We start from the raw sequence: 10,368 nt of genomic DNA on the forward strand, positions 1-10,368 counted from the left end.
TTTCCTTCAAAAATATAAAATATGTTTGCATACTTTATTTTAACTTAAAAGCAAATTTTAAATGAAATTAATACTAAGATTATTTTTTAAACTTAAATTTATAAATTTTAATTTAAACATAATTCGGTGCATTTTTTACGAAACGTTAATCTGATGCATGTTTAATTTTTATTATCGTCGTTATCTACATTAAGACTTAAGTTTAATCTTTATTAACGTCTTTGTAAAAATAATGTGTTCAAAAGACAGTATCTCGATTATTGTCTTTAATGTGAAAGTTGTAGACTGCATGTTTTATTGTGCGTTAACTACGAGCATTTTTTAAAATTTTCACGGTTAAAGGGGCAATTGTTGCCACAGATTTATTTATTTATTAATGTATATAAAAAATTTACTCCATAAAAAATTATATATTATTTTTTTAAACGAAAGTTCAAACAAATATATAACATTCAATATAAAAATTATACACTTAACTTCAAACCATTTAGTCCAATTTTTATTATTGTCACAATAATAACAAAAACACACATCATAGAACATACCTTTTCACACACTAAATTAGTAATATATATAATATTCAATATAAAAATTATACACTTAACTTCAAACCATTTAGTCCAATTTTTATTATTGTCACAATAATACCTTTCTCACTCTAAATCACTTTCACTCTATTACACATTTTTATTCATTTTTCTTAAATCTAATTAGATTTAATTTCTAAATTTATTCAATTATTCACGTTCACGAAATCACAGTAGTCTAACTCACGGACGTGTGTGTTGTATACATTGGTAGCATTGTGATCTTTGCGAAGTTGCAATTTTTGTAAAATTGTGATAAGACTTTTATCAAACAAAAATAGTTTTTTACTCTCTTTTTTTTTGTAGTGTGCTAAAAATGAAGAAAATTTTAAAAAGGGATTCCACAACACCATTAGAGTCATCTGCGACAAAAAATCTTAGAAGTTGATTTGGAAAATCTTCCCGTTGATATAGGAGAAAGAAAATAAATATCATGTTATCTTCCTAATGATAGGATAACATCCAAAGATCTTATTTGCAAAATGGACCTCGTCATCTAAGAGAGCATGATTTTTCAAAACGACAATTTGGGACTCTATTTTGAAAGTTTAATCCTGAATGGTTTTTGGAATTTAGGAATTGGTTAGAATATAGTGTATCAAAAGATGTTGCATTTTGTTTGTATTGTTATCTTATGAGACTTGACATATGAGATCAAAAAATTGGTTTTCGGAATTTAGCTTATTTGTACTTCAAAACTTTAGATTTCTTTTATCGTGATATTATATATTTTGTATTACCTTGTGATATTTTATTTTTAAAAAAACATTAGAAATTATTTATTGTCCCCACTAAGAAAAATTTCCAGATCTGTCGCTATTCATGTGTGATTATACAGTTCAGATTCACTCATTTCACTCTCATAAAAGATATTTTCTCTCATAAGATATGCCCTCATATATGAATAGAGAAGGAGGATGTATCATATAAGAATGACACTCTTATGTGAGAATAAGAATGATTAATTTGGCTTTTATAGATGATATTATGCTTCTATCTAGAGGAGATATCCCTTCTGTGTCAACTATGTTTGCCAAGCTTCAACACTTCTATAGGGTTTCAGGGCTTTCCATTAGCTATGATAAATCTGCCATATACTCAGCCGGTATTAAGCCTCATGAGCTTTCTCATATTCATCAGCTTACTGAATTTAGCTTGGGTGGCTTCCATTTTAGATACTTGGGTGTTCCCCTTTTATCATCTAGATTAAATGTATACCACTATGCTCCCTTGCTTTCCAAGATTACTGACCTGATTCAGGGATGGAGCAGGAAGTCTTTATCTTATACAGGTAAGCTAGAGTTGATCAGAGCAGTTATTCAAGGAATTGTGAATTTATGGATGAAGATTTTTCCTTTGCCTCAATCTGTTTTGGACCGGATCAACGCTTCATGCCGTAATTTTCTGTGGGGCAAAGCGGATATTGACAAAAACAAGCCCTTGGTTACTTGGTCAGTAGTTTGTTCTCCGAAAAAAGAAGGGGGTTTAGGCCTTTTTAATCTCAAGGATTGAAACCTTGCACTTCTTTCCCGTATCCTGTGGGACTTTCATTGTAAGAAAGATTCTCTATGGGTTTGGTGGGTTCACCATTACTATTTCAGAGGGAGCGATGTGTGGAATTACAATACTTCTTCATCAGATTCAATTTTGATAAAGAAAATTATTCAAATAAGGGACTTTATTATCTCCAAAGAGCTAAGTATGGAAGAGACCAAAAAGATGATTAAATCTTGGAGCACCAATGAACAATTGCTTGTTGGCAAAGTCTATGAATACATTAGAGGTGTCAAGCCTATTGTTAGTTGGTGTCCTGTTATATGGAACCCAGCAATCTCTCCTAAGATGTCTTTCATTCTATGATTTGCTAAAAAGAACTGACTGCTTACTCTTGTCAAAGCTGCTTTTTTAAACAAGGGTTCCCTCTACCCTTTATGTTCAAATGAGGCTGAGTCAAATATTCATTTGTTCTTTTCTTGCAGGAAATCTCTCCAAGTTTGGGCTCACATTCGTGATTTGGCTCCTTTCCGCAGACGTTTCACTTCTTTACAGCGCATTACTGACTCTTTAATTAGGGGCAGATCCACATCAGGTGTTCAAAGAAATTTTCGTTGTCTGGCTATAGCAATTACGGTCTACTGCATCTAGTTGTCTAAGAACAAGTTGATTTTTGAAGATTATCAATTTTCTGTAATAGAGGTCATTAGCAAGATTAATTTTTTTATGTATAGACAATCACACCTATTGCATTTGTTTTAGCATATTGATCTAGGCCTTATTGTATTAGGAAGACTTTTGCTTTTCTCTAGCTGTGGGGTATGCCCCGTTTATTGTTGTATCATTTTGGATTTAATATAATTTACATTTTTTCCAAAAAAAAGAATGATTAATCTCAACCTTTAGATTAAAATAAAAATCAAGATAAAACATTTTAAATTCAAATTAAAAATACATTTAACTATAAAATCCCTATAAGATTTATCAAACAAAAAAAAATATTTTAAATATTTCATTTACATCAAGATCAACTCCACAACCACCACTATTGTCGACACTGTTGGACATTTTAGTGTAATTGATCTCTTTATTATGTTAAAATAAGAGTGCACGCTTGTTTTAATGTAATAACGAGATGTTCGGTTTAGGCAAAAGGTTGGAAGTTACATGGAAGTTACTAACTTCCATCAACGGTTGGAAGTTACATGGAAGTTACTAAAACTTCCATTAACGGCAATTTTTTAAAAATAAATAACTTCCATCAACCGCCAAAAACTACCGGTTCTTTGATTATAAATAATCATTCTGGTTCAGAAAGCATAACGGTGTGACAAAACATACAAGACCAAAACAAAACTCTTGAATTATAATCTTCTGATTTTATCCGATTGAACAATTTTGGTTGAACCCCGAAATTTGATTCAATCTGAAAGTGTTATACACGACTTCAGATTTATCCAAGTATTATCTCGATTTTCAAATTTAACCAACAAAAGATTGAATCAAATCTTTCGAGATGACGAACGATAGTTCGAAGATGACAAGCAAGTTTGCGAAGTTGGACAAGTTTGAAGGGCAGGATTTCAGAAGATGGCAGAAGAAGATGCACTTTCTCTTGACAACATTGAATGTGGTGTATGTGCTGAGTACACCGATGCCGATGTATATGGAAGACGAAACTCTGGATCAAACAAGGAAGCGTTCGCAATGGGAGAACGACGATTATATTTGTCGTGGACACATTCTGAACGGTATGTCTGACTCTCTCTTTGATATTTATCAAAATGTTGAGTCTGCTAAGGAATTATGGGACTCTCTTGAATCCAAGTATATGGCAGAAGATGCCTCAAGTAACAAATTCTTAGTTAGTAATTTCTTTAATTACAAAATGATTGATTCGAGGCCTGTTATGGAGCAATATAATGAACTGCTGCGGATTTTGGGTCAGTTTACTCAACATGATTTGAAAATGGATGAATCCATTGCAGTTTCATCTATAATTGATAAACTGCCTTCTTCTTGGAAAGACTTCAAGCATACCTTGAAACATATGAAGGAAGAGTTGACTCTGGTTCAACTCGGCAGTCATTTCATGATTGAGGAGTCGCTGAGGGCTCAGGAAATTGACAAAGTCAATAATAAAACCGTAGCAGGTTCCTCTTCCGTTAATATGGTAGAGGAAAGTGGAACAGTTAAGCAAAATTACAATGCTAAAGGTAACAAACGAAAATTTCAAGGAAATAAGAACAAAGGTCCAAACAAACAGACAAAATTGTCATGTTGGAAGTGTGGGAAACCTGGTCATTTAAAGAGGGATTGCCGGGTGTTCAAAGGAAAGAACAAGGCTGGTCCAAGTGGGTCTAATGATCCTGAAAAGCAACAAGGTCAGATTGTAGTGAATAATTTTAATTCGAATACGAATTCAAATTATGTATCACTAATATCTGATGCATTCTATGTGCAGGATGATGACGTTGCTTGGTGGTTTGATTCGGGAGCAACAAGCCATGTGTGCAAAGATCGTCGTTGGTTCAAGGAATTTAGACCAATTGATGATGGCTCTATTGTGAAGATGGGCAATGTTGCAACTGAACCAATCCTAGGATTAGGTTGTGTGAATTTAGTTTTTACTTCCGGAAAAAGTTTGTATTTGGATAATGTCTTATTTGTACCTGGTATTCGTAAGAACTTATTGTCTGGTATGGTTTTAAATAATTGTGGTTTCAAGCAAGTACTTGAAAGTGACAAGTACATCTTGTCAAGACATGGCTCGTTTGTTGGATTTGGTTATCGTTGTAATGGAATGTTTAAATTAAACATTGATGTTCCTTTTGTTCATAAATATGTTTGTATGGCCTCGTGTAGTTCTATAATTAATATGACAAAATCAGAAATTTGGCATGCTAGATTAGGACATGTTCATTACAAAAGATTAAAAGATATGTCAAAAACATGTATGATTCCTCCTTTTGATATGAACATTGAAAAATGCAAAACTTGCATGTTGACCAAGATCACTAGGAAACCTTTTAAGGATGTTAAAAGTGAGACTAAAGTCTTAGACCTTATTCATAGTGATTTGTGTGATTTGCATGCTACTCCATCATTAGGTCATAAAAAATATCTTGTTACTTTTATTGATGATGCATCAAGGTATTGTTATGTATATTTATTAAATACAAAAGATGAAGCTCTTGATAAATTTAAAATTTATAAGAAAGAGGTATAACTTCATCAAAATGGGCTAATCAAAACTCTTCGTACAGATAGGGGAGGTGAGTATTATGATCCGGTTTATTTTCAATCTACTGGAATAATACATCAAACTACAGCTCCCTATACACCACAACAGAATGGTGTAGCCGAAAGGAAGAATAGAACCTTGAAAGAAATGGTGAATTCCATGTTATCCTATTCGGGTTTAAGTGAAGGATTTTGGGGTGAGGCTATGTTGACAGCCTGTTACTTGTTGAACCGAATTCCTAACAAAAGGAATAAGGTTACCCCATATGAACTTTGGCACAAAAAGACACCAAATTTGAGTTATCTCAAAATTTGGGAATGTAGGGCTGTGAGAACTCAGCATAATTTGGCCGATCATTTAACCAAAGAGTTAAGTAGAGATCTCGTAAAAAGGTCGGCTGTGGGATTAGGATTAAAGTCCATCTGAAATCTCTTATGTTAAGATACCCAATTCCCATCTAATATGACATTAGGTGCTGAATTCAATGTGGAAAGCTTAACATGTAGAGATTGGAACACATCATCGAAAGTATCCCAAAAGGAATGTGTTCGGTTCTGTAAGTTAAGGAGGTTGAAGTATAACTTCTTAATGGTCCTTTTGAAAAATTGCATTTGCAGGTGCAAGAAAGAAAAGGACTACCTATATAAGCATGAAGTTTAGCCGCTTCAAGAAGCTGGGACTTGGCTTTGATATGCTTATGAAGGATAGGGACACAGGCTAGTAAAACTAGTGTCGAGCAAGAGTAATGTTATAAACTATTGTGCAAATTATCTTCATGTATTCATTATGAATAGAAAGGGTTCAATCCTTAGTGACACCCTGATATTCGAATATTTGAAACGTGTAATTTGCTAAGATGAAATTCAATCGTCACGATATTTCATCTATGCAGTAGTTTGTGGTATGTTATGACTTTGGTGATTTGATTGGTAATTACACTAAAATGGGGGAGGTTTGTTGGACATTTTAGTGTAATTGATCTCTTTATTATGTTAAAATAAGAGTGCACGCTTGTTTTAATGTAATAACGAGATGTTCGGTTTAGGCAAAAGGTTGGAAGTTACATGGAAGTTACTAACTTCCATCAACGGTTGGAAGTTACTAAAACTTCCATTAACGGCAATTTTTTAAAAATAAATAACTTCCATCAACCGCCAAAAACTATCGGTTCTTTGATTATAAATAATCATTCTGGTTCAGAAAGCATAACGGTGTGACAAAACATACAAGACCAAAACAAAACTCTTGAATTATAATCTTCTGATTTTATCCGATTGAACAATTTTGGTTGAACCCCGAAATTTGATTCAATCTGAAAGTGTTATACACGACTTCAGATTTATCCAAGTATTATCTCGATTTTCAAATTTAACCAACAGACACCACCACCACCGACGGTGGTGGCAATGACATCGATGAAGGTCATGTTGGTGGCGATGATCATGGTGGTAGTGACAATAATAACGACAACAATTGTGTTGGTGATGACAACGATCATAATGGTTGTTGCAGTGGAGACCATGTCACTTGTGGTAGAAACATTATCACGATGATAGTGGGGACATGGTGATGATGGGTTTGAGATATTTTAGGATGTGATAAATTAAATATTTAAGATATTTGATTTTTTGTTTAGTATATCTTTTAGAGATTTTATAATTAAATTGGATTTTAATTTGAATTTAAAATATTTTAATCTTGATCTTTAATTTAATATAACACTTCAAGTTAATCATTCTCATTTTCGCATAATTCTCATATGATAAGTCTTTTATATGGGTAAAGTTCCTTAATTATTTAAGTTTTTGTTTTTAATCCTTCAACTAAATGATGATTGGTCTTGGTCTCCAAATTATTTTTCAATTTGATTTTTGGTCCTTGCCGTCAAGTTCCCCGTCAAATGATGATGCCGTAGTTGATTTGTGGCAAAAACAATTTCTCATTGTTTTCAACCACCAGAAATTGCGTCCAAAACACCAAATAATTTGGTATGCAAAATTTGTGACGCTACTCTCAAAATCGCTTAATTTGTTTATTCAACAACCTTAAAAATCAAATTATGCACATTCAATTGATTCACAATGAAACCACAAATATCAATGAATTTCAACTGAAAAGATTATATGTTATAACCTAATGCACATTATTTCTAAGCTCCATCAGCATTCTCCAAAATCCCAAATCTTTGTTCTTGTGTAACAATTGTAGAAACTCTTTATCGACAAACTAATCCAATAGCCTATCTTGCCATACCCTCCCTCACTTTTGTTCATCGTTGGGGTTTCTCCCCCTTCTTGGGCCTTGGATATATCTGGGATTTGTTATTGGCATGTGGATGGTAAAACCACAAGTGACTGATTAAGATTGGCATTGGGTTTTCTTTGGATTTGTTTCTTGGGGTTTCTCCCCCTTCATCGTAAGTGACTGATTGAGGTTCGTGTGGGGTTTTCTTCTAGGAAGGTGGGAAGTGAGGCATTATTTTGCAGATTTTGTACTTTGAAACTTCATTCTCAATCGGATCTTAGAACTCCGTCACACTCGACTGGTACTCTGGTGTTAATGGCATTGACTTCAGCCATGATAAATGTTGAAAATCAATTCAAAATTAAAATTTTAAATCTTTAAGATATTGTTTAAATTTTAAAAAAAGATATTATCTTATTTCTAAGATGTTATTTAGAATTAAAAATATATTTCATAAATTAATAAATTTTTTTTTCTTTTAAGATTATGATGTTAAGTCTATATATAAAGATTCTTAATATAATAAGAATTACTCAAAGAGGAACATCATCATCCTTGGTGAGATAGTGAGATCATGTGGAGGAAAGATTTATAAATTTGTTTAATTTATCTTAAAAATTTGTTGTGAAGAAATTTTAAATATAAAAATAAAAGTTTAAATCACATTAAAAAAATTGAAATCATAGATGTAAAAGCGAGAATTTAAATCACGTTAAATAAATTTATAATTTTTATGTTATTTTATTTATGATGTTCTCTTTTATTTTTGGTTGTGTGATTTTTGAATAATAAACATACAAAACATTTTTTTCCTAACAGTAAAATGTCATTGTTTTCCTATGAACCTCTCATTATCAATATTTTAGTGAGGGTGAGGGTTTTGTTCAAATTTCCTCGCGGCAAAATCACCCTGCGACACTCCTTTGTGCCATCGCAATCCTCTCTCACGACGCCCACCCTCTTGGCAAAAGTTAATGTATTGTTTTGAATGATTTATGAAGATGATGATGGGTTGATTTAACGGTGATTGTCTATGAAAGATTTGAGATAAAAACAAGTCATTTGCAGCTTTTAATTGCTAGAAAATGGTTCAACGCATTTTAAATGTTTCATCAAACATTTTTTGGCAATTAAAAACTGTCAGATTTTTTTTTGCCACAAATTGACTATCAATTATCATTTGACCGAGGAACTTGACAATAAGGACCAAAACCAAGCTGAAAATAATTTAATGACCAAAACCAGTCAACATTTAATTAAGGGATTAAAAACAAAAATCATAAATAATCAAGAGACTAAAAATATATTTCACCGAAGACTAATATATATATATATATATATATATATATATTTATTTATTTATTGTCAGTAGTTTCTACTACAACTTAGAGATCAAGTTCTGATAAATGTAAACCCAAACAAGCGGAGTGTTAAAGAAAGAAACGCGTTTAAAGGATGACCAATGCAATTTAAAAGAGACTATTAATGCAAAAACAAATTAACAATTGATAAAAGTGGACAAAAGTTCACCAAGTACACACACCTTTGGTTTACCTCCAAGTCCTTTTATTTTTCATAAACATTCACGACAACCCCGCAACTGGAAAATCAAAATGCAATTTTTTTCTCCTTTTACGAATTCAAAATTACTGCAGGTTCTTAAATTTTGAAATCTTGTTCCTTTAGTTTTGGAGGGTCTTCTTGGCGCATGAAACATGTTTGTGAAAAAAGAAATGGTGTTATGTTAAATGTTAATTATTCAAGATAGTAAAAATTAAAAACTAAAAAAGTGGGTTAATGAGTCAAATCTAATCACACCTGAAAGAAGAGGTGGAGAAAGCTCAGAAGTATGTGACAATGTATTATCAACAGCCAACAAGAGCAAGCCAATGCGCCAACCAGCCAAAAAAGGTATCCTTGCTTTTGTTTTTTTTTTTTTTTTTTTGAGATAGCCTTTAAAAATTTGAATTTCATTTTGGAGTGGGAAATGCATGGTCTCATTCAGTTTTGGAAAACATTTTTTTTTTTGTCGGAGGAGAAAGAGAATAGAGGGTCCTCACAAATCCTTAGCTGTCCCCATTTGTGGAGAGGAGATGACCAGGTCCTTAATGACCTATTTGGACTTGAATGAAGAAAATGAAGAGAAAAAAAAATACTGATAATCATATATTTTTATTTATTTAAGAAAAATAAAAAATGGGGGAAAATATCTTTAAAAACTCTTAAAAGGGTTTTGAACCCTGTTAAAAAAAGATTAATAACCATCCTTGGTTTAACTTTTAAAAATAAAAGAAACAATATATTTAAATTACCCAAATCAATTTTTACTATCAACGATCGAATAATTTAATTTTAATTTCTGCATGAGTTATTTTCTATCTTTTTCTTAAACATATCTTTGAAGCAACGAGAAATGTATGATATTCACATTTCACAGCAATATGTTACGGAATTTATTCCATCATTACTATATTTATGTGAACACTCCTCGATAGCAATTACTCACTCTGTTATTATTTTAATATTAAATAAAATGATAATAGTGTATCCCGTGCTCGGTAGTTAGGAGGAAAATGGTAAACATGTTAAACAATGTAGGGTAGATCAAATTTATGTTAGATTCTCGAAGGATATACCATGAATTTGATTTTTCATCCATAATTCAAGTAAAAAGTTTGTTTACTTTCAACATCAATTTTGCTTTTCAACTAGAACATTATATTGCTAACGTTGAATTTATATATGACAGTGATATTTGTGGGAAAAACAGTATCATTTCTAAAATAGTATCTGACTATT

This window comes from Glycine max, chromosome 14 (genome assembly GCF_000004515.6).
Source record: "Glycine max cultivar Williams 82 chromosome 14, Glycine_max_v4.0, whole genome shotgun sequence".
NCBI lineage: Eukaryota > Viridiplantae > Streptophyta > Magnoliopsida > Fabales > Fabaceae > Glycine > Glycine max.